This window comes from Saccopteryx leptura, chromosome 1, assembly GCF_036850995.1.
Source record: "Saccopteryx leptura isolate mSacLep1 chromosome 1, mSacLep1_pri_phased_curated, whole genome shotgun sequence".
NCBI lineage: Eukaryota > Metazoa > Chordata > Mammalia > Chiroptera > Emballonuridae > Saccopteryx > Saccopteryx leptura.
Window position 1 is genome coordinate 373,914,201 of NC_089503.1, and position 25,784 is coordinate 373,939,984.

Here is a 25,784-nt window from a genome sequence, read left to right on the forward strand (position 1 = left end):
TTCCAGGGTCTACCCGACATTGGCGGGAGTCGGGAGTGGGGTGGGGTGCGGTGCGGTGGGGTGGTTGGGGGGCTCGGTCCGCTCATAAGAAGTCCCTCTGCTAGTACTCCCTACACAGTTTGCTCCTCGGGTAGTTTCTTCTTGCTGTCGCTGCCCATCACTCTGCGCTCCCCAATCAGCCCCTTCCCCAAATCGAGCCCCAAGAAACCCTCCACCCCGGCTGCCACCCCGAGAAGCCCTTCCTCGCTGAGGCCGGGACTTTTGTGGACAGGCTCCTGCGTTGGGTCCCCAGAAGGGTCTCCACCCCCTTCTGGGGACCCCCAGTGGAAAGGAGCGGACAAGGGGCGGAGGGCAGAGTGGGTCCCCGGGAGGTAGGCCGGGTTGGGGGCCAGTCCGGGCGCGGGTCAAGGGAGGAGGAGATGGGAAAGGCCAGACAGGGGCTTTCGGTTTCCCGGGGTCTGATTGGAGGTTGGCCCGATGAGTCGGAGCTGGGGGCGCGCCCATCTCCGCTGGCTCCTGCGAAAGCCGCCGGCTCGGCCCCTCCCCGGAGCCGCTTTGTCCCGGTGACTGCGCGGCGGCGGTGGAGAGGAGCCGGCAGGCGGCAGGGACCCACGGCCCCACGGCCCGGAGAGCAGGAGGCGGGGCGCGCTGCGCACGGCCCACACCCAGGCCCGCGGGCACCGCGCCTGCCCCACGCGCGCTCGCACGCGCCGCCAGGTGAGCCGGCAGCGCCGCGCCCGCAGTCGCCGGCCCCCCGCGGACCTCCGGAGCCACCTCTGTTCCTGCCGGCGCATCGCGGACGCCCATCAGGTCGGTTATGTAACCGCGCCGGCCGGCTGGTCCCTGCACCGGGTCCTGCCAGGGCTGCGCCGGCGGTGCCCGGTACCGTGGAAGGGGGCGGGCAAGCGCGCCCGCGTGAGGGAGTGGGCAGGGGACGGCAGCGGAGGGGTGTGTGTGTGGGAGGGGTGTGTGTGTGTGTGTGTGTGTGTGTGTGTGTGTGTGTGTGTGTGTGTGTGTGTGGCGGGGGTCTTCCGATCCAGTTGTAAGCTCCCGAGGTGGCAGTGGGTCTTTAGGAAGCTCTTCCCCATTCCTAGTGGTCCCAGGGTTCGCCTTCTCAGTAGCAGCAGCAGGTGCATAAGTGGAGAATAAAGAAAGGCGTCTTGACTGTGGTTCCCGGGACTGGGGTTTAGAGTGGTGGTTAGGGGAGGTGGACCGAACTCAGCGAGCAAAGGAGAAAATCGAGGGACTCGTTTCCCAGCGCTGAAAGGAAAATGCTGGGGAGGGGAAGGTGCTTTGAGGCGCAGCAGCGGGAATTGTCCTGCCTGGGATTAGCTGGCTTGGGTCATCTAAAAATAACTTCAAGTTGGAAAAGTGAAATAGAAGGGAGCACAGTGTGCTGAGTTCGTCCTGCCTGTGGGATGCTTCGCTCGGGAAGTCACCAGAGGGAACAAGCAAATCTCAGCCACCTGATCCCTCTGCTGCCTCCTGGTCTCACTGGTTTCCAAGGTGTCTCGGTTTGACTGTTAGTTAATGATTTATTCTCCAAGGCACTGCCGTCTTTTTCTTATCCCAAAATGAATGATAAGGCAGAGTGCATGCTTTGAATCTTTTCTGTTTCCTACATTGGGATAGAAATGTTCAACAGACTTCAAAAACCAGAGCTTTTTAAAGTGTCGTTTTAGTAAAAACAAAAGTTTCTGGGGATACAGTCCCACCATGAGAGATGAAAGCATGCTAGAACATTCCAGCCCACACTTCTCCCTTCTTCCTTCAGCCAGAATCCCACTTACCCTGCCACACAGAGGGGAAGCTTTAGGAAAAGTGGGACATTTAAAATAATTCAGTCTAACTTTTGCACATATGACATCAACTTCAAAACTGAGGACAGATGCACCACAGACACAGGGCAACACTTGCTAATGCCGATTCCGTTCTGGGGACACAGCGAAGTTGGGAAAATCTAGGCGCTGGAAACGATCAAGAAGCAGGTCAGCACTGACTGTGGCAGGGGACCCCAAACTTTTTACACAGGGGGCCAGTTCACTGGAGGGCCGCCACATACAGTGCTCCTCTCACTGACCACCAATGACTTCCCTTCTGGAAGTGCGGCGGGGGGCCGCATGCAGCCCAGGGGTTGTAGTTTGGGAACGCCTGTCTCTGTGGAGCAAGGCAGAGGAGGGAACATTTGGCTGCTTTTCAGTCTACCCATAGATTTTCTTTAGCCTTAGAGCTATTAAGTATGATCGGTCATTGAGCTGAATTAGTCTGAAATGTGAGTTGCACTTTGCTTTTAAATCCACTGCAAATCAAATCTGCATTTATTGACCACCAACTGCCTGAGTTCAGTCCATAGAATTTTGTGAGGGAAAAGTATCCTTAACTGAATACAGAATCCCAAGAACTTTCAAAATGCTTGTGTGTGCAGGTCCTTCAGAGCTCAACTAAATCTGGGAGGGCGTGGCTCTCTCCACTGATGAACATTGAACAGGCATAAGTGGGAACTTGAGAACTTTGTCATTTGCAAGTAGTTTACACTCTTTTAAAAAACTGCTGGAACAATCATTTGCAGTTAGTCATATATAACAGTGGTCCCCAACCCCCGGGCTGCAGACCGATACCTTTTTTTTTTTTTAAACCAGAATTTTTTAAAAAATTTAATTTAATTTTATTTATTCATTTTTAGAGAGGAGAGAGAGAGGGAGAGACAGAGACAGAGAGGGAGAGAGACAGAGAGAGAGAAGGGGAGGAGCTGGAAGCATCAACTCCTATATGTGCCTTGACCAGGCAAGCCCAGGGTTTCAAACCAGCAACTTCAGCATTTCTAGGTCGACGCTATATCCACTGCACCACCACAGGTCAGGCCTGAACAATGTTTTATTTTTTAAAAATGACCAGATTCCCTCTGTTACATCTGTCTAAGACTCACTCTTGATGCTTGTCTCGGTCACGTGATACATTTATCCGTCCCACCGTAAAGGCCGGTCCGTGAAAATATTTTCTGACATTAAACCGGTTTGTGGCCCAAAAAAGGCTGGGGACCACTGATATATACTACAGAAATGAGCTTTGTTGAAAGCAACTTTGACACTTGCTGTGGTCTCATTTCCTACACTTTCTGTACCATCCACTCAGTTTATCAACAGTTATTTGTTAAGCATCTACTGTGGGCTATGTAGGCCTGTGCCAAAGATTGAATGACTGAGGGCCCTGCCTTCCAGAAATCAATGGAACAAAAAGGATAAGAAAATAAGTGGTAATGCTCGTATGGTGAGGGTTTAATGGACAAAGGAACGGGTTCAGCGGAGCCCAGGAAGAGGAGGGTGGAGACAATCTGGAAGAGTCTACAGAGTCCGCATTTGGACCGGATCCCAGTAGGCACTTGGAGTTCTCTACTGAACGGGCTAGACATTCCATGTGGAAGGAAAGGTCATGTTCAAAAAAAGTCTAGGTATTCTGAAATGGGGAGGGGGCAGGGGACTTTGGCAGAGGAAGGGGGGGGGTTCAGTTCACCTGGGTTGTGAATATACCTTGTTGAGGAGAAACTGTATAGTCTTTATGGGAGCAATGATTTGATCTGATTTGTATTTTGCAAAAGGACTTTGGAGGTGGTGAGTAGGTGGGGTTACAAAGAGAAATGAACACAGCTTTTAGACCACTGGCGTGATCCCGTCTCGTCTCCTCCCCACCCTCCCCGTTCGCCGCCAATGAAGTTGTTTGTGCCTGAAGCTGGAAGAATAGGGAAGGAGATGAGGGAGATCTTCAGAGAGCCATTTCAGAGGGACAGTCAGTGGCACTAGGTCATCAAGTGGATTGCAGTGTAGGAAGACTGGATGTCTAGATATGGTCAGGCTTCTAACTGAATTAAGAAATAGATGAGAACAAATAGGTTTGAGAAAGATGGGGAATTTCAACTGAAAGTTTTTCCTGTAAGATTAGGAATAAGACAAGAATACCCACTCTTATCACTTTATGCAACAGAGTACTGGAAGTCCTAGAACATTTAGGCAAGAAAAAAAAAAAAGAAAAGTCATCCAAACCAGAAAGAAAGAAGTAAAACAGTCCCTATTTGTGGATAACTTGATATTATAAATAGAAAGCCCTAAAGATTACACACACACAAACTGTTAGAACTAATAATTGAGTTCAGTAAAGTTGTGGGACACAAAGCAATATACAGAAATCAGCTGCATTTCTATACACTAATACTGAACTATTGGAAAGAGGAATTAAGAAAGCAAGCTCGTTTATAATTACATTAGAAAGAATAAAATACTTAGGAATAAATTTGATCAAGAAGTTAAAGACTTCCCTGGCCAGGTAGCTCAGTTGGTTGAAGCACTGTCTTAAAGCGCAGAGGTTGCCAATTTGATCCCTGGTCAGGGCGCACACAGGAACAGATTGATGTTCCTGTCTCTCTCTCTTTCTCCTTTTCTCTCTCGCTAAAATCAATAAATAAAATAAAAAAAAGAAGTTAAAGACTTGTACACTGAAAACTTAACCATTGATGAAAGAAATGGAAGAATACATGAATAAATGGGATGTTTCATGCTAATCATTGGAAGAATTCATATTGTTAATACATTCATACTACCACAGCAGTCTGCACATTCATTGCAACCCTATCAAAATTCAAGTGGCATTTTCCATAGGAGTAAAACAAACAATCCTAAAATTTGTATGGAGCCCCAAAAGGCTTTGAATAGTCAAGGCAATCTTGAGAAAGAACAAAGTTGGAAGCATTGCACTTCCTGGTTTCAAACTACATTTTGAAGCTACAGTAATCGAAACAATGTGGTGTTGGCATAAAAACAGATACACAGATCAATGTGACAGAAGAAAGAGCCCAGAAATAAACTCATGCATCTACAATCAATTAATTTATGACACAGGAACCAAGAATATACAATGGGGAAAGGCTGTTCTCTTCAATAAATGAGGCTAAGAAAACCTGACAGCCATATGCAAAAAAAGGCTGAGCCACTGTCTTATAACAAACACAAAAATCAACTCAAAGTGGATTGACTTAAATGTAAGAGCTGAAACCATAAAGCTCCTAAAAGAAAATATAGGGGATAAGCTCCTTGGCATTGGTCTTGACAATGATTTAAAAAAAATGTATCAGCAGAGCAAAGGCAACAAAAACAAACAAGTAGAACCACACATCAAAGTGAACCGCTTCTGCACAGTGAAGGGAACCATCAATAAAACAAAAAGACGACTCAGAAAGTGAGAGAAACTGTGTGCAAATCATATATTTCGTAAGAGGTTAATATCCAAAATATGTAAAGAACTCATACAACTTCATAGCAAAAAAAAACAGTTTGATAGGAACTGAATAGATATTTTTTTCTAAAGAAGACAGACAGATGGCCAGCAGATACATGAAAAGATGCTCAACATCACTAATCATCAGGGAAATGCAAATCAAAACCACAATGAGATATCACCTCACACCTGTTAGAACAGCTACTATCAAAACAAAACAAAACAAAGCAGTGAAAACAAGAGATAACAAGTGTTGACGAGGATGTGGAGAAAAGGGAATCCTCATGCACTGTTGGTGGGAATGTAGCCACTGTGGAAAACAGCATGGAGATTCCTCAGCAATTTCAAGTAGGGCTACCAGATGATCCCACAATCCCACTTCTGGCTATTTATCTGAAGGGAAGACGATCACTATCTCTAAAAGGTATCTATGCTTTCTTGTTCATTGCAAAGCCAAGACATGGACACAACCAAAGGGGTCAGCAGTGGATACATGGATAATGACGATGTGATATATATCTGCATGGTATGTGTGTGTGTATTCATATATATATATAAGGAGATATTATTCAGCTACTAAGACAAAAAAAGAAACCCTGCCATTTGCAACAACATGGATGGATCTTGAAGTTATTATACCAAGTGAAATAGGTCAGGGAAGGACAAGTGCTTGATCTCACTTGTATGTGTTTTCTAATTTAAAAAGAAACTGAACTCACAGGTACGAGAACAGAGATGGAGGGTGCGGGTGAACAAAATGGGCAAAAATGGTGAAAAGGCACAAACTTTCAGTTGTATGATAAGTTCTGAGGATTTAATGTTAACATGGTGACTCTAGTTAACAATACTGTATTTTATAATCGAAAGTTGCTAAGAGAGTAGGTCTTAAAAGTTCTCATCAGGGGAAAAATGTGTTACTATGTTAAGTGATTGATGTTAACTTACTGTGGCTATCTGTCATCTATCTATCTATCTATCTGTCTATCTATCGCAAAATTGTTATGTTGTATGCCTAAAACTAATACAATATTAATTGAATATCTGTAAGACTAGGAGGAAAAGAAAGTAAATCAGAAAGAGTGAGTTTGAGAAAGATGGGGAATTTTGACTCTGAACATCAAATGAAAATACTCAGTAGGCACTTTTAACTTTTTAAAGGTAATTTCTTCATTCCTAGTGCTAACCTTGTACTGAGACTGTCAAGGGCTACCTCTGGAGAAGAGAAAGAGCATTTTTACCAAAGTGAAAGTATTAACAGTCGTTTTGTGAACTAGTAATATTAACAGTAAAAATAATTTTAATTATGATAGTAATATCTAACATTTATTCAGTGTTTACTATATGTGAGCACAAAGAAATAAGAACTCTACCTAGATGATTACAGTGGATTCTCATGAAAACCTTCAGTGGCAGATACTAGTGTTATTCTCATACATTGATAAGGAACCCAAGGGGAAGAGAGAGTACCTTACGTAGGCCACGCTCTTATATAGTAAGCACGGGGTTCAAGCTCAGACAGTCTGGCCAGCGCTCTGAATCTCCAGTATGAACTAACAACATTGAAGTCATTCCCGTTTAGCCTGGATTTTTTTTTAACCCTGTGTGTGAATGTTTGTGACTGGTGCTGTTAAAGAGAACAGGACTGAGTCAGGAGTCCCGACTCTCATCTGGGCTTGCACCTGATTTGTTGGGTGACCTCTGAAAAGTCATGTCTCCTCTCTTCAGGCTTTTATTATTTTTAACCTGTATGTTATTCGGGAAAGAGGTTGACCAGGTGATCTCTTAAGAGTCTCTTATTTTCTGAATTTGTCCCACTCCCATCTCAAATTTTACCATTGATTTTGGTTGAAATCATGCCTGCCTGGTCTCTTTTAGAATAGAAATGCTTCTAAGAGGATTAACTCAAATGGTGGCCTGTCCTTATAAGCTGATGTCATCTAGTCCCTAGTGCAGGTGCTGCTGAGGGTGCTGATGTTGGGGGAGCCTGTAATCCAAGGAGTCCTAAAGTGGAGGGAATTCTGCAGTCACCGATCAGTTTCTTTTTTATTTTATTTATTTATTTATTTTTTCTGAAGCTGGAAACAGGGAGAGACAGACAGACTCCCGCATGCGCCCACCAGGGGCGACGTTCTGCCCACCAGTGGGCGAAGCTCTGCCCCTCCGGGGCGTCGCTCTGCCAGAGCCACTCTAGCGCCTGGGGCAGAGGCCAAGGAGCCATCCCCAGCACCCGGGCCATCTTTGCTCCAATGGAGCCTTGGCTGCAGGAGGGGAAGAGAGAGACAGAGAGGAAGGAGGAGGGGGGTGGAGAAGCAAATGTGCGCTTCTCCTATGTGCCCTGGCCGGGAATCGAACCTGAGTCCCCCACACACCAGGCCAACGCTCTACCGCTGAGCCAACCCGCCAGGGCCAGTTTCTTTGTTTGAGACATGTCACTTAAACTCTATGAGACTTAGTTTTCTCATTTCTGAATAAATGGGGTGATTACTATACATGTGGTAAGGTTGTAAGGAGTGAAATGGATAACATAAAGTAGGCACAGCACACAAGGTGTCTGCCTCATCAAAGGTGCTCAATACACGGAGGCCTTCACCTTTGCCCCTAGGGAAACAGGCATGCAGGGAAGGGAGGGAGAGTATTTCTGAAAAACTTCTTTCCATCTCATAGTTTTGCTAAGGGCCATCCATTAGTGAATGTCATTTATCTGTCTTAGGAAGCAGTGTATATTGGAAATACAAAGATACACACCATATTAAATACCTTTCAAAATGTGAATCACAAGTATTCATTAATAAATTACCCTCTGATATAAAAAAGCTTCAACATTCCATAACACAAAGTTTTAAATTCTTTTTTTTGTTTGTTTTTGTCAGCTTATAAATAGGCCAAGATCTCTATAAAGAAAGAGTATTGCCTAGGGTTGGTGATCCAGGGTTCCACTGTGATGACATTGAATACACAGGAGATAGAATGATGTCCAACTTTGCGTGTGTGTGTGTGTGTGTGTGTGTGTGTGTGAGTGCACTGTGTGTCTGTCTCCATGAGGAACTTTCTGCTGTTGCCTACAAAATGTTTATTGTCCTCGTATCTTCTCTCTTGTTACCAACTGCCAGGTGTCATATGTTGTACGTTCAATTGATTAATCGAATCGGGGATGCTGTTTAAAGATGGAAGCAGCCTTCAACCTAAGGGTGTGATTGAAAATGGTACATTTTAGAAGTTGAAGAAAAGTTTCTAAAAATAACTCAAACTTCCTGTATTTCAGAATGCATGAAGAGAATATCTTCTGTAGTCAGGATGGAAAGAGATTTATTTTCTTTACTCATGTCCCTGCCCTCAACTCAGGGAGTTGAGTTGGAAACAGGAATGAGACACAGGGTTCCTAATCTTTGGAATGTATGCATAAGGAAGCACTGGAAGGGTAGCAGATGGACAGAAGAATTGTGTAATTGGAGAATTGTATCCTAGTTTTTATTACTGTTGCTTTAGCTTTTTGTGGGAATAATGGCTTTATTGTTTCAAGTGGTTGCGATATGCCTACTACAATATATTATAAATTCTTTGAGGGCATGGGCTGTGCCTGATGCTGCTCTTACAGTGTGGGAATGAGGTATTAAAAGCACCAGCTTGGCATGAAAAGGTCTGGATTCCCCGCCTGGCACTGTCACTTCCCAGCTATGTAACCTTGAGTTCCCATTGACCTCACAGTCACAGGAGCTGGCAATTGCTGAATGCTGCCCCTGTTCAAGACACTGTCCTCAGCACACCGCATATGTTATCTCGTTTAATCCCGACAACAACTCCGCCTGTGGGTATTATTGTCACTATTTACAGATGAGCATTTCCTGAGGGTCAAGAGGAATAAGCCATTCAGTGTTGGGTCTCTTAGTTGAAATTCTCTTATCGGTTTCAGTAGAAAAATAATATTCGATCTCCCCACCTTACGGAGTTGCGAGGCTGAAATGCAGTGAGTCTGTGAATGTACACTCACACTCACAAGATGGCATGCTTTGCACAGATGTTGAGAATGGTTGTCACAGTAGGGGACCTCCAAAGAGATGGGTGACAGTGGGGGCCTGGTATAGCACCAGGTCTCTGAGGGGAGGGAGGTCCACTGTATGTAAAAGGCTTTTGTAGAATGCATTAAGAAAACTGTGTTTCTTTGCCCTGTTTCTTGGTAGTTGGTTTTATGATGCCTGTAGCGTTCAAGGGTAACTTATTTGTCACTACCAAGACTCCGCTAGGCTGGGCTAGGAGGAGGCTCCCTAGATTATGGACCTGGGTCTTGCTGGAGAAGTAGGAAGGAAAGCATGGTTTACAGAGAAGAGATAACTGCCAAAGGGGTGTTTCGGTGTAAGCAGAGAAGGCTGAAAGTCAAAGCCAAGGTGGAAGAGGGCAGAAGTATGATGTAGCATGCAAGAAGTCGTCCCTGGGGTTTACTTCAAGTGTGAGTGTCAGGCAGGGCACGGGCTCTGCTCGAAAGGCTCGCAGTGTTCCCCAGTGTCTTCTGAGGTCTGTCCATTTGGCAGGAAAACCAGGGACCCTCTGTCTTGAATTTTTTCAATGGCTTCTTTTTCTTGGATGCATGTGCTTTCTATAAAATCTTTGGAAAATATCAAATAGTATAAAAAGAGAAAATTAAAATCACATATTACCATGAGCAAATGATAATTACCATTAATATTTGCTTGTTTTTCCTTTCAGTCTTTTTTTATATGCATAACTTTGTAGAATTGGGATCGGACTGTGTTTAGAATTTTGCACCCAGCGCACATTCACCAGACATTTTAAATAACTTTCCAAGTAAAGTCAACAATCTTTATGCACATTGTTTTCACAAAACTGCGTGGCATTCCCACCAAATTCATTGATCTTCCCATCTGCTATTGGACATCTAGATGGTTCCCAAATGGCCAAAATATCATAAATATTTATGATGAACATCTTTGATCATATTTTTCCCCATATATTTCATTTAGGTCATTTTCCTAGGATAGCTTGTTAGAAGTTCAATTATTGGATCAAACAGATAGACCTTCTTAAGGCGTTCTATATATTTTGACATTTTTTATTGTTTTTCGAGGAAATTGTAGTAATTAACATTACCACAAATAATGCATGAGAATAGAGGTCTTACCCCCAACCTGCTTATAAGCACTCTCTTTGGTGAAGATAAGGGCTGGCTGGAGTTACTGCTTTCTAGTGACGATCCCACCGTGGACATGTTTCCGCTGGACAGTTGCTTCAAGGAGGCTGAGCTTCCATTGTGGGAGTTGAGGATGGGTGGATGTGGAAATGAGAGTTGCCTTTAGTAGATTAGCTTTTCTTCTAGTGGTTCTGTTATTAAAGGCCTGGCATAGTATGGATACCACCTTCCACAAAATGAGATACGACCCAGGGTAAACCATTTTGAATAAATAAATAAGATAATCATTTGGCATCTCCTTAAAAATCACTTAAGTGGTCATTATTCTAACTTTAATTTGATGACTAATCAATTTAGTCTTTTTAAAAAGTTTCTGCATTGATTATTAAGCTACTATTAGGTTGATTATATTGACCAATTTATTGAGGTAAACATCCAATTTGAAATTTTGCCTTCCCCTCTGCCATAAAATTAACTGAAAGACAGGCTAAATTAATATAATTTACTTTTTTATTTTGACTTCTGTAGCTATTACTAATGAAAGCCTAGTAATGGAGTCTGGCCAGACAAATCAAAGTCCAATTGATACTTCTCTCTTCAGGTTTAATAATTAGTCCAGAAAAAGTTATTTATTTGATTACCGGTATCATCATGAATTTTTATGTAGAGGATAATAAATTCAGATCAACTAGTGGTAGTTCGAACTAAATTATATTTGCTTAGGAGCAAAGTCTCAGCCTTGACAAGACAAGTAAAAGCAAAATGCAAATTCATGGACATGTTGATTTTTTTCCTGCTGTGGGTATTAATGATATTCATTTGATCTTTTATGATGTACAAGTAACTTTTTATAGAAAGGTTAAATTTTGGTCAGGGAAGATATTCAGCAACTGACATATCATAAATGTGTTTATTTGATATCCCCCCCTTTTTTTCCCCTGTCTCTTGGTGATTTCTGTTCCACACACAGCTGTTGTTTTCATTAAACTTCAAAATCTGACAAGGTGACATTCAGGTGAAATTCTGATTTGCATATATGCTTGGTCAGATTTTCAAAGTGAGCCTTCTAACCTTGTGTCAAAGTGCCACAGCCCATGGCTACTCCCTGGGGGTTCTTGGCTCATGCTTAGACCTTGGCTTGGTTCAGTCTCCTGAGATATCGTGGATGGGGAGAAGTGGTCTCCTTTCTCATTCTGGTTTGCAACCACACTGAGTGGTCGGGTGCCATTCTGGAAGGTCAGGAAGGTTTTCACAGACCCCACATGTGTGCAGACTGATTTGGAAAGGTTGTCTTCAGGTGGACATGAGCTAAGTGGAAGCTGGAACCGCTCCCCTCAACTCCCCCAAATCTAAATTAATTTTGGATTGAAGCACGCAGCTCCTTCCTTGAGGTTGTGTGGAAACTGCTAGACTATCAGCTGGGAACTGAGAACATTAAGACATTTAGGATGGCCCTAGGTAGGCTCGATTATGTGCTAGTGAAGTCGTTAGTGGGACATGGGACAGGCCATAGTGACCCTGTGAGAAAACCCCGATGCACGCGTGGCACTCTGCTCCTTCATACTTCCTTTTAACACCCTGACAGTTGTAGGAGGTCCCAACGACACGTGCTGTAGCCAGTGACCCTGTATCGTTCAGGAAATGGCCTTTGGGGTCTCCAGCGATGGAGCTCTCCAAACGTCATAGCTCCTCATGAGGTTTCTAGTTTTATTCTTTAAGACTGCTCTTAGGCGGTCACATTTAAGCAAAACTGTACTTTATCACCCAGGCTTTGGTCTTGGGGTGAGAAGGAGCAAACATAACACCACGCTTTCAGTCTTTCTCCCCACTTTAACTGAACCTCTTCGTCTTAGCTCAACCGTCTCCTTGTCTTCACGCGCATCCCTGGCTATTGTCTTGCAATGCAAGCCAAACTGTGATACTATGAGAAGGTTACTGTATCTGAACAAAATTAGAGGTGCCTTAATGGATATTGGTGAAAACGAATCCTAGGTATTTTTATGACAGTATGACTTTCAAGAGCGGATCTTATAGGAAAGAGAATCCAAAGGCAAATAAAGGTCAGAGACCTTCGTGCAACCGGTGTCTGCGCTGCTGCCAGTCCACCTGGCAGTCCGCCCTGGTGGGTCCCCCGCCTGACTGAGGCAGCTCCCTTCCTGCTCCCCCACCCCGTGGACCTGAGCTCCTTTTGAATTATTTTATTTCCTGAGGTGTGATTCCAGATCTTTTCAGAACCCTCCCTCTACCTCTGAATGGGGACGTCCCCTTTAGAATTTGTTCCCATTCATCTTCTCAGACACCCTCATCTCAGTGATCATAAGGCTTAGAAAAGCTAAAATAATACTGCTTCCCTCCAACAGACAGAAAGGAAAAACAGGCGTGCTCGCTCTCCTGGGAGCTTGCTGTGCCTGTCCCTTCTCCCGCCCATCACAGGCATGCCTCTTCTAAACTCTAAGGGTCCCCATGAGCCCTGCAACTGGGGAAGCAATGGGCGCTGCAGCTCACCCCAGGCTAACCCTCTGCACCTGTCTCCAATAGCCCTTTTCTCTGACTTGCCAGCGAGCGAGGGCAGCCCAGCCTGGGCTCGTTTCTATGACGTTTCTAGAGAGCCAGGCAGCCCCACCCAGGCTCTCCTGTTGCGTCTTCTATCCCAAACCCTTCCTTGTTTTGTTGTTCCCAGCTTTAATGAGCTTATTCTCAAAATTAAAAAAAAAAACCAAACAACGGAAATCAATCAGGTCAAGATATAGATTTTCTTTCTCCTGCCAAAAAGGAATGATGTTCAGGTGTTAGAATATAAACACTGACCTAAAGGATAATTTTTAAGAAGTATTAAAATATTTAATATTATTTTTAAATGAGTAGTAACCAATTAGGGTCACATAGAGTTAAAAACGTCTGGTAGAAATGGTTATTTAGCTTGGTGAGGGATCCTCACTGAGATAATAATTTTCTTTTTATTCAGTGTTTCCATTATTTCTTTTTTTGATTAGGCTAGTCCTTTTAATGATTTTCCAAAGTATCTCTAAAATGATCTCTTTTCTTGCTTTTGAATTTCTACTGTTGAGATATTTGTATGCACCTTTTGTCGTATCCTAATTATTGCTTAAACAAACCATTCCCATATCTCTTTTATCATTCTAAGACTGCTAATGGTTTAAGGACCCGCATGCTAATGCTGTGATGAAGTTATTCTTCTTACATTGTAGAGTATCTGTTAGTGATGTCTATTGTTAATCATGTCAGTGTAAATGCTGCCAGATATACACCTTTCTTCTCCTAATTGCAAATTAACTTTTTTATGGTTACTTATTTGACAGCGCCATGAGACCAATAGCAATAATTGGGACATGGCTGCTAGAGACCAGATATTATTTCTTCAGCTTCCTATTGTAATAAATAATTAACTGCCAACTTGCTTATAAATAAATCAAAAGCTTTATAATAAGCAACAAACTAAGAAGCAGTTGCATATAAATTACAGTATAGAACATTACAGAAATGTTAGGCATACTAATAATCAGAGCAAGAACTTATTACTTAACTCATATAAAGCTCATTGCAATGGTAGAAAATTGTAATTAGCCATTCTCCTATCTCTCTCTACTTCTTGAAATTTGAGTCTTCCTTCAAGTTTCATCTTTTCAGGATTGTCTCAATCTTTGAGCCCTCAAAAAAGCCATCAGTCTTTTTTCAGCCAGAATGTATAGCGCATACATAGTCTACCCTTTATAGCTCATCATTCATGTATTCGTTCATTTGTTTCTTCATTCACTCATTCATTTGCTCGTCCATTCCTACTATGCACCAGAGGTTGTACTAGTCACTGGGGTATAAAAAACAGGAAAAGAGAGCCCCTGTCTATAGTGGAATTCGAGTCCAGTAGACGGCAGCTTTGTACTTGTTTCCCTACAGCTCCTCTGTGTAGTAAGTGCCCTGAGGGTGAAGACCATGTGGACTCATTCCTCCTTGTGACCCCTGCTGCACATCACCATGGCTGGGCTTCGGGGTGCACTCAGTTGGTGGTAAAGTGAACTGATTACTCTATCCATTCTAAATAATTCAGAAGCACAAGAGTGAAGATTTTAACACCTTTACATGTCTTTAAAGCCTTTTGCTCTTCATATAATAATAACGCCATGAGATAAGTTTGTCTGGTTTCACTTTAGGGGTCAAAGGTCCTCTTCTCAGAATGGGACGTAGTGCCACATCTCTGTTAGGTACCAAAGCACAGAAATGTTGGGGATCAGTGTCGGAACTTCTCTCAGGCAGGCGGGTTAAGGGCTTCTGTCTCAAACTCAAATTATATTTTGAAATGCTTCTGTTTTGGTAAGAAAGTGCATGCATCTTGTCCTCTTTTGGGGAGCTTGGGTGTCAAGCAACTGATAAAATTGGCTGTTTATTGAGCACCAATTAAATGGAGCATTGGGTTAAAAACTTTCCACGTGTTCTCACACGTAGTCTTCTCAACAACCTTGGGATGCAGGTTCTGTTTTTATCCCTATTTATTTAGATGAGGCCATCAGGCTGAGGGGAGTTGAGTCATTGGCCTAAGGTCTTACAGGTAGTAAGTGGTAGAACCATGACTCACTATGCTCTCTTCTCCACAGCCCGCCCCTCCTTGTCCAAGTGGGATCTGTGGAGGCGTTCATGGGGAGGGGCACAGGACTTCCATAGGATGATGTTTACATTTTGTGTTTTTTAAATTTCATTGGTAATCTAAAATAATATTGGCATATTCTAGATCATCCCGATGACCACCTTATTTTGTTTGTTTTTGTTTTTTACAGAGACAGAGAGAGAGTCAGAGAGAGGGATAGACAGGGACAGACAGACAGGAACGGAGAGATGAGAAGCATCAATCATTAGTTTTTCATTGCGCGTTGCAACACCTTAATTGTTCATTGATTGCTTTTTCATACGTGCCTTGACCGCGGGCCTTCAGCAGACCGAGTAACCCCTTGCTGGAGCCAGCGACCTTGGGCTCAAGCTGGTGAGCTTTTTTTTTTTTTTTTTTTTTTTTTTTTTCATTTTTCTGAAGCTGGAAACGGGGAGAGACAGTCAGACAGACTCCCGCATGCGCCCGACCGGGATCCACCCGGCACGCCCTCAAGCTGGTGAGCTTTTGCTCAAACCAGATGAGCCCGTGCTCAAGCTGGCGACCTCGGGGTCTCGAACCTGGGTCTTCCACATCCCAGTCCGACGCTTTATCCACTGCGCCACCGCCCGGTCAGGCCTGATGACCACCTTATAATGAATAATATTGCCATGTGATTTTGGCACCTGAATTTGTGTTTTTTATTAATGATTAAGTTGTTGCCAGTGTAACTTCAGTTGCTCTATGGACTTGTGGGAATGAACTGGTAGACTTCATTATGTACTTAGCCTTAAGTGAAGGCCGCACGATGACATAGAGCACTGCCCTGGGCTAGTGATGTTTCATTTTGCCGTGCATGCAGAAATGTGGGAGGAGGGCCCTAACACAAGGTGAGCGGTAGGAACACTCTGCACTCTGGAACACCTGTGTTGGCGTTTTCACTATCAGAATCATAATGAGAACTGAGGGTTTCTTTTGACAAAACATCATCCCCTGAAGATTAAGTTAATGTTGTCAGTTTGGATTGGCTTTTAAATTTCCTTTGTATTTCGTTGGAACATTTAGTTGGAGTTTGATGGTTTTGGAAAGGAGTTGAAACTAGAAGAGCTGAGTTTTATATGTGTGCCTAGTTAGGTATTATTCTAGTAAAACATATACAAGTCAAAACTGAGAAGGAAGCAGTGTGATTTTTTTTTTTCCTATAAAAAAATTGGTCTCTACATTTTTCAAATGTGAACAAACTAAATTTCTCTGTACTACCTAATGAAAATTTTCTTCTCAGAAAATGCTCCTCCACCCGCCAGGGTCCTGCCTGCCTAAGTCTTTCTTAGGATAAGGCGCTGACATTTCCTTTCAACCAGTAAATGGTATCTGGGAATGTTAAGGTCTGACCTTGGGTGAAACTCTCCCGCACTGTGGCTCTCCTCTGGCTGGCCCTGCCAATCAAGGTGCCTTTGGATTCTCTGTCACTCTCTGACCTGATTTTGATAACTGACAGTTGTGTGTGCACATCGCCCATGGTTTGTAATCATTTTCTCATCACCACCGTGAAGGTTTGTCAGTGTGGTCTAGGAAGTGGTACCGGCCCTATCTAAGCAGAGAAGATAATGACAGTGTGTTGGGATTTTAAAGGCTTCTGGTTTGAAAGGTCTCTGGGTCTGTCCAAAAGGAGTTGCCTTAGTTATTCCTGGGTAAAGAAAAGGAAAGCCCAGTTAAATGCAGGCGATCAGAGGAGTTGATCACGGTGGTAGATTTATCCTTAGCTCATTAGTATTACTTCTGATGAATTCCTAGTAAGGTTTTGGAGCACAGGACCAGAGGACAGTGAGTGTTGATACAGAGAGGACAGGAGATCTTTACAGCATGTGGATAGGCAGTGCAGCTTATGAGCCGAGGGCTGGGAAGCCCAGAAGTAAAAGCTGGCATAAGAGCAGCACCAACCTTAGGTAGCTCTGGATAGTCTTTAAAAGAGAGAGCTTTTTATTTCTATATACAGTTCACTGTCCTCCTCTTAAAATTTTAATAAGGTTTCCCTATTTTAATAACATGTGTAGAAAAGTGTCAAACACATAAAAGTGTCCAATAAGTGTTGTTCTTCTTAACACCACCATGATTATTATTCCCTGACAGCCTGCCTGGTGCAGAGAGAACCCTGTGGGGAGCAGGGTGGGGAGGTCAGAGGAGCTGGGCTTCTGTCCCCGGTTGGCTAAGATTTCCCCACCAGAAACTGCTTTCCCTCTCTGCCCCTTTGACCTCAGTATTCTTGTTTACATCACTAAAGGGCTGGGCAAAATGATCACCAAAATTCCTTCCATCTCCTTTCTTCTTTGTATGTTCTAGTCTTTGCAACAGATCATTACAACATCCTTAGAGAGCTTGTGTTTCATTAATGAGAATGATCACTGGTGGTTATTATTATTATTAATGTGTATCTTTAAACAAAGGGCTATTCGTAGGCAGGGGCTATGGAAATTTTTTTTCATCTTAAATAATAGAGGTATTCAATAGCGTTTCAGGATATCATTAGGAAAAGCTTGAACCCAAAGTTCGTCACATTTTTGTATGGTTGGAGTTCAGCACTTGATGGTAGGAGCTGTGGCCATTTCTTTCTCCAAGGTTATTTTATTTATTTTATTTTTTCTATGTGGGATGGTTGATCTTGAGCCTGCGCGGAGCAAGCTGGCCCCAGACCTCTCAAGTCCACATTTCTTTGCTTCCAATTCTTACATGTTCTCCAAGTTTATTTTTAACTGTACTACGTTCTGCAGGCAAGATGCAGGGGCCCTAAATCCCAGCCAGGTCTTCAGCTGACTCTGGGGAGGGCACTGATTTTATGAAATTCATTAACTTTCCCTTATTTTTACACTTCGTCATGGTTCTGAATGTGTTCCCTGGCAAATCTCTTTTCAGAGATAATATGTGTATTAATAGGTAATGCTTCTCTAGCTCTTATTATGTGCAAGGTGTTGAGATTTTTGCTTATAACATGACCCTTTGATCTACATTTTGACAGAAAAGGAAATGGAGGCACAGAGGGGTTAAATAACTTGCCCAAGGTCACATGGCTGATAAAGGGCCCATTTGGGATTGGAAGCCACATATAGCGCTCCAGCACTTGGGGTTTAAACCCTGTGTGAGGCTAGTTTTTATATGTATGTATTACACAAAGAGGTAATGGACTTGATTTTATCATTTTTATGAATTGAGCCTTAAAGAACTCACCAATAATTTCATCCTAAAAAGGATCAACTGGTGCTCAGACATTTGGCCCCTGCTTTCCTGTTTTGACTTTTTATGTCTAGTAAATAAGCTGTTATGGGTCCGTACAGTGCTTGTATCATTACGTTCCAGAATTGGAGAGGGGGGAGGGGAGGACTCTATGAAAGCACAGATGCTACTGAGTGCTTGCTGTAGCCAAGACCTACTCTGGCCTTCTTTCTCTGTCATGCCTTCAGTGGACAGTGTCATGCCTGCAGTGATCACTTTGTTACCACGTAGGTATTGAGGGCATAAGCTGGGCAAGGTGAGAAGCACCAGACAAAGCACCTTCCCTCCGGGGGTCTTACAGTCTATGAGGGAGAATACCATAATTTGTGACTCACCTTTGCGTCCTCCATACCTGAGCACCTTGCACGTTAGAAGCTCTCATGAAGCATTATTGGAATTTTTGGATTTATTAGATGACTCTTGATAGCACTCTATGTTACTACTAATATTCATTAGGTTATTTTCTACCTAATCCTCAAAATCATGCTTCTTAAATTTGGTGGATCATATTTTTCAACTTCTGGCATGCCAATGTGCAAGAAAAATATTGTTCTTGTACTTTTTCATTATTTTGACCTGGGGAAATGCAGAAAAGGGTAGGTCAAGATTTAGGGCACTCTTCATTCGGGTCCTGATTCTGCTATTCTAGCTATGAGCTTGGGCAAATCATCTAACCTTCCTGAGCCCTCGTTTTCTCTCTGTACAATGGGAATGATAATAGCTGCCCTGTGGTCTCCTAAGGCTGGGCGGGGGGCGTTGGAGAGTGATGGGTTTGGTGACAGTGGATGACGGCGTTCCTTTCAGCATCGTCACCAGTGCTGTCCCATGAACTGCTCCCCATCCTTATTGTCACTTTGCCCATCTTCCTAGTTTCTCTTTGGTTTGAAAATTTTAAAAGGAGTTCAGGAGAATACCTGTGAGATGAACACTGAAATGAGAAGAGAGGAGAAAGAAGACCCTGTTTCGGTACAGAAACAGACTCATAGGTAAAGAGAACATTCTGATGGTGGCCGGATGGGGCGGAGTCAGGGGGTGAGAAAGGGAACGGGATTAAGAAGTACAAATTGCCGATTATAAAAATAGTCAGAAGGATGTGCAGTATAGGAAGAGGGTTAATAATATAGAAATAACTGTGCGTGAGGTCGGATGGGTATCAGGTGATCACTTTGTAACTTAAATAAACGTCTAATCGCTATGTTGTACAGCTGAAACTATTATAATATTGTTTGGCATCTGTAATTGAAAAATTAAAAAAAAATACATAAAAGCCACACAAAAAAAGACCCCTTTTAGTGATCCACGACACCCCCATTTGACTCTACAAGCTGTAACGGCAGAGATCATCGTTGTTTGTCTTGCTTTGTTCTGATCATCAAGCACATGGTAGATGCTCAGTACGTTTTCTGAACGAATAAAGCTAGCTCCTGACATCCAGCTCAGCTCACAGAATCAGTAGCCACTCTGCTCTGCCTCGGAGCAGAAGCAAGAGTCATCATCTGACCCCGCAGAGTCTATAGCATTTCAACTACTCTTCCTGTAAATACAGAAACCAGCCAGAGTGGAGGAGACATGTGAGGAAAGCAAACTAAATTTGAAGTTGAAATAACTAAAGAATGTCTGACTTACAGTTGTTCCTCCTGTTTGAAGAGATATGAAGCCTTGGCAGTCATCCTTAACTTCCCTTCCAGTGGATTGACACTGGAGAAGCCTGCCAACAACCTGTTCTCATCTCCTTTTAAAAAAATAAAAAATAAAAAAGCACAACAAAAGCACCCATCCAATCCAATGGACTAAACAACTCACTGCCTGCCTGAAGTTCAAAATAACCTGCGGCTCTTTACTGTCAAGAAATTAGCTTGGGTAGAATATGGCTCTTAAACTACAAGAAGTATGCTCAAGTAAGTAATTTTGAAAGTGGCAAAAGTATGTTTCGATGATAACCTGTCCATGCTTACTGTTTTATTTTTTCTAGAGAGAGAGAGGGAGACAGACAAACAAGAAGGGAGAGAGATGAGAAGCATCAACTCATAGTTCAGCACCTTAGTTGTTCATTGATTGCTTTCTCATATGTACCTTGACCAGGGGACTCTGGCTGAGCCAGTGACCTCTTGCTCAAGCCAGCCATCTTGGCCTCAAGCCAGTGACCACGGGGTCATGTCTATGATCCCACGCTCAAGCTGACGACCCTGTGCTCCAGCTGGTGAGCCTGCGCTCAAGCCGGCGACCTCGGGGTTTCAAGCCTGGATCCTCAGTGTCCCAGACAGATGCTCTATATTGTGCCACCACCTGGTCAGGCTCCATGCTTACCGTTGAAGCAACTATTACAAAGTTTCACCCCTCATTATCTAATAATCATAGAGTCCTGAGAAAGAGTTCCTCAGTTATGTGCATGACGGATTCGCCTGCCACCTGATTTCCAGGTGGCAGGTTATTCACAGGTGGTTGCTGACCTCTCTCTAAGACGTGTGCTAGGCACTAGAGATGAAATGTGGGCCCGATCCGTGTTGATTCCATGGTTCAATGGGGCCTTTCCTGTTGGAACACGGACTGAAGCAAAGGTAAAAAAATAGAAACAGCGTGGGAGTTGATGCGGGTGCGCGGTGGGGGAGGGGCGGGGATGCCGAAGTCAAGAGCAGCCCTGGGTTCTCAGGCAGGTTCTGAAGCTGCTCCGCTCCGAATGACACGGATGCTTATCAGGGTTTTCCAAGCGTTTTTTGAAAATTGCTTTAACATCAACTTCAATGAAATAAAGTGTTTTCAGATATTTACCTGCTGGGCCAAGAAGAAACATTTCCAAAGCTCCTGGAAGATTCTTATGCAGAAAAATAGGAACGTCATCTATCACCTGAACAAAACAAATTCTTGGTAATCCCCAACAGTGCCTAAAAGAACTCCCAGCTTTACAAAAAACAAAATAGTATTAAAACAATAAGACAATTATGTAGAGAACAATAAGCTTCGACTGTCTCCTAAGGATGTGGCGGGGTTTTGACATATCACTTCTTGAAAGAAAATTCCTTGCTTCCTGCTGCCTGTGTTCTCTTCCGGCTGGCTACTCTTTTATCTGGCTCAGTGTATCCCCTGCTCCTCCTTTCTGTAACTTTTCTTTTGAAGGTCCTGGGATCCCCAGTCTGGAAACCAGACCGATTCTGTAGGCTTCCGGCTCCGCTCACATCACACAGCCTGGATGCCACTGGCCGTCTTCCTTTCCTGAACCCCAGTCCCCCTTCTCCGTGAGAGGGTTTCTGCCAGATTGCCCTCCTTATCCATCCTCACCCCTTCTTACTTTTCAAACCTACAGCCTTTTCTAGTCAGCTGAGGCGGCAGTGACAAAGTGCCACAGGCTGAGTGGCTTAAACAACAGGAATTTATTTCTCACAGTTTTGGAGGCAGACAGATGCCATCTCTCTGTGTCCTTGCATGACCCCTTCTTTGTGCCTGTGGGGGGGGGGAGATGGGGGGTGGGGGAGAATGATCTTCCTCTTATAAAGTCACCAACCCTATCAAATGAAGGCCTTATCCATATGACCTCATTTAACCTTAATTTCCTCCCAAAGGGCTCATCTATAAATGTAGTCACACTAGAGGTTACGTTACAGCTTCAATATAGGAATAATAGATTTCTGCTGATTCCAAAATTCATGTCCTTCTCAAATGCAAAATACATTCATTCTATTCCAATAACTTCCAAAGTCTTAACTCATTCCACCATCAACTCAAAAAAAATCTCAAGTCCATGTCTTTATACCATATAAATCAGATGTGGATGAAACTTGAGGTCAAATCGTTCTGAGGCAAAATTCCACTTCCGCTGTGAACCTTTGCAAGTAGACAAGTTACGTGCTTTCAAAACACAACCTTGGGACAGGCGTTGGATAGACATTCCCATTCCAAAAGGGAGAAACCAGAAGGAAGGAAGAAAGAGATGATATTTTTTTCTGGGCTGTCGTACAAAATGCCATAGTCTGAGTGGCTTCAGTTTCTCCTAGTTCTGGAGGCTGTGAGGTCCAAGGTCAAGGTGCCAGACAGTTTGGTTCCTAGTGGAGGTTTCTCTTTCTGGCTTTCAGACAGGGGCCTTCCTGCTGTGTCCTCACATGACCTCTTCTTTGTGTGTGGAGCAGGGGAGGGAAGAGAGAGAGAGAGAGAGAGAGAGAGAGAGAGATTTCTCTTCCTCTTCTCATTAGGCTCCACCCTTATGACTTCATGTGGCCTTAATTACCTTCTAAAGGCCCATCTCCAAATATAGTCAGAGTGGGGCTAAGGCTTCAACATACGAATTTTGGGGGAACACAAGTCAGTCCCTAGCACTTCCTGCAGAACCCCATTGATAGCTGCTTTGGTGGTCTTCCGACCACCAGTCGCTCAGTCTTAGCTGAGCAGTGTGGGAATTTTATTTTATTTATTTATTTATTTATTTATTTATGTGTGTGCGTTCTTTTTCTTTAAATTTATTGGGGTGGCATTGGCTAATAAAATTATATGGGTTCCAGCTGTACAATTCTATAATATAAATATATCATCTGTGGAATTTTGTTGAAATGAATTCCTGATGTTAGCACATTGCTACTTCAACAACAGTCCTTCCCCCTGACTTTTACCAGTCGGCTAGCAGCAGATTGTACGTGTGTGAAAGGCATAGAGCAATGTGGCCTCACCTTGCATCTCTCCCAGGTGTCAGTCTGGACTCCTGTGGTTTTCTAGAGTCCTCTGAGCTCTTCCTCATTCATACATTTGCTCAAGATTTTCCCTCAGCCTGGAATGTTCTCTACCCCTGCCTGGCTCCTTCTCTAAGGGTTCGCGGGGCCCTCACCATCTATCTACTCCAGTTCTGCCTGCTCCTGAGTAATTTCTTGATTCCTCCCTCCAGTTGGGTTTCTTCCTCCTTTGAATTCCCGGAGCACGCGCCTTCATGTCTCTGGTGCTCACCTCGCTGCTCCTCCCGCCAGCCTGGTGTCCCTGGGCAGTAATGGCGCCTGTCCTCTCCTCCACCCGCTGCTCAGAAGCAGGCTTTCCGTTCACCTTGAATCATCTGAAGGGCATCACAGGGGTTTGCACACCGTGGATTCTCAGTACATAATTTGAAGGAAGAATGCACAAGTGTCTGTGTAATACTCAAAAGTTACAGTACGATCTCTGTTTCGTAAATTCATCCTAGTTCTTTTCGTGAGGCATTATATAAAAAGTGCCCTTGAAGAATGAAATTAAAGAAAATAAATGGTTTAATCCCCTTGGATATTTTAAATAAATTATTCAGACAGATATAGTAAGCAGCAGTCTTTCATTATCCACTATGAAATTATTGCAGTGATTGAACTGACAATTATCAGGTTTAAAAAAGTCCCAAGTTAGTTTTAGATAACAATTAGTGGTTTCATCTGAAAATACTACTCAGGCCATAAACTGGCTGAGCATATACTGTGCTAGCTCTACCACTGATGTGTTCTATGTTGTGTTGTTATCTTTTTAAACTTATTTCTATTCATTGACTGATTTAGAGCAACAGAGAGAAGAGGGGAAAAAGGAGAGAGAGAGAGAGAAGAGAGAATTCATTTGCTGTTCTACTTAGTTGTGCATTCATTGGTTTCTTCTCATATGTGCCCTGATCAGGGATCGAACCTGCAACCTTGTTGTTTTGAGATAATGCTCTAACTAAGCAAACCAGCCAGGGCCTATGTTGTGTTATAATTAGCATTTTGTTTCCTGGGAATGATGTGGAGAGGTCATCCCATTAGCATTCTGAGATTTTATTGGTAGTTTATAAATTATAGTGTATCATTAAAAAGAATAAAGAGAAGGAAAAAATAATCCAAGAAACCAGTTTAGCAGTTCAGTTCACTAGACATTTATTGAGTGCCTATTTTATGCTGAGTATTGAGACAGGTGTGTGTGTGTGTGTGTGTGTGTGTGTGTGTGTGTGTGTGTGTGTGTGTGTGTAAGAAATATAATTCTTGCTATTGAGAAGATACAGAGTAGGGTCATAATTGATCATAATGGAGCATCAGTGAGCCATAAAGAAAGGAGAGAAAAGCATGGGTGTGCTTTAGGAATTTGCAAATTAGTGGAGGACACGTGAATATATAGGTACATTTAAACATGGTTTATGGAACCAGACAAGCAAGCATGCATGTAGCTAGTCTAACTTTCCTGAAACATGGCTCCCAAGAGTTCAGGGCTATGGAGCCTAAAGATCACATTGTTATTTAAACAAAATAAAGGCATGATCTTCTGGAAAACTGGAGATTGAAATTTAAGCTTGACACTCTTAGGTAGCCCTGGGGCTAGTCCTATGAAGGCTTTCTTTCTCTCTGGACTTCCAAAAGCCACCCTAAGCAGCTCTCCTCTGGGTGCAAATCCTCATATCTTATTACTGCAGAAGAGACTGGCCCTCCTATACTCTCCTTCTCAGATTGATTGGCTTGACTCATTTGGAAGAATACTCTGGAGTCCTTTTTCAAGGAGACTTATAAGTCTTGGAATAGGGTAGGACCCAGGTGGAGTTTTGAGTGCCACTTTCATTCAAGAAATTCTAGTGATTGTCTGTTAAGTGCCAGATCCTATGTTGAGTTCTAAGAATGCAATGTGAACAAGATAGATACACCTCAGTATTTACAGAGTTAATTGGGAAGAAGGCAATCAAACAATTATAATGCAGCAAGGTAAAGGCTCTGATGGAGAAATATAGCATGATGGAGAATTTATCTCGGAGTTAAAAAATTTCCAATGACCTATCTGTTGCCTGGCCAAGCGCTAGAGAATGAAGTGGGGGTGGTTACAGGCAGACGTGACAAGGTGCACTAACACACGCACTAGAAAGGGGCTATCAATGGACTTGTTTAGTCGTGGTTGAGTTTCTAAACTGTAGCTTATATGTCACAGAACGTTGCTGTTAAATGGAAGTCCTCATATGTCCATTATTAGAATTTACATGTGTGTGCTTTTATGTAAGGAGGCAATCTGCTTCCTCTTACGTGTAGGTTTCTGTTGAGATGTTTGGAATTCGGAATGTATTTTCTCAGAGAAGTAACATAAATTATGAGTGGGTCCTCTGGCTAACCCCAAAGGCTATCCTATGCCTGATGTACTGGAGATGAAGTACTGGATTTCTGGTGTGAGCGATTTTAGAAACTGTTACTGTTGCTGGAAGAGTCAGAAAACAAGCCTGTGCACTTTCCCCTCTGTGGCCTTAACGGGGAGAACGAGGTTTCCTTTCTCCCACCCCCTCCTTACTGAGTGCTGTGAAAACTCCCACCAGGTCCAGGCCCCTGGGACCTGGGGCGGGGGCTCTGGTGGTAAAGGGGTAACAGGTGTGTGTAGGGTCATTGATTGTTGAAGATTCCCAGTACTATTTTACTTAAATGCTTTATGTGAATCATCTCATTGAGGCCTTACAGTACACCCATTGTTGACACTATCATCATTCCTGTTAAGTGCTGCTGTGTCCTGGGGTGGAGACCTTGAACCTCTTCTGTCACTTAACTCCTCATCTAGTCCCCTGGCTTTAAGTATCATCTG

General features: G+C 43.3%; 1 protein-coding gene and 1 non-coding gene across 3 annotated transcripts in view; one reads left to right on the forward strand and one right to left on the reverse strand.

The window, feature by feature from the left end:
- The first annotated feature begins 546 nt into the window (after nt 1-546).
- RCAN2 (regulator of calcineurin 2) overlaps nt 547-25,784 on the forward strand; it is a 263,986-nt gene continuing 238,748 nt past the window's right edge. Inside the window, exon 1 of one of the 2 annotated variants that reach the window (XM_066359281.1) lies at nt 547-717. The gene's annotated coding sequence lies outside the window, so the exon portion shown is untranslated. Of the gene's footprint in view, nt 811-25,784 lie in introns of both variants that reach the window. The other variant, XM_066359280.1, reaches the window with a different exon arrangement.
- On the reverse strand, nt 17,646-17,779 carry LOC136389882 (small nucleolar RNA SNORA38). Its single transcript, XR_010748442.1, has one exon. It is a non-coding gene; the product is annotated as a small nucleolar RNA SNORA38 (small nucleolar RNA).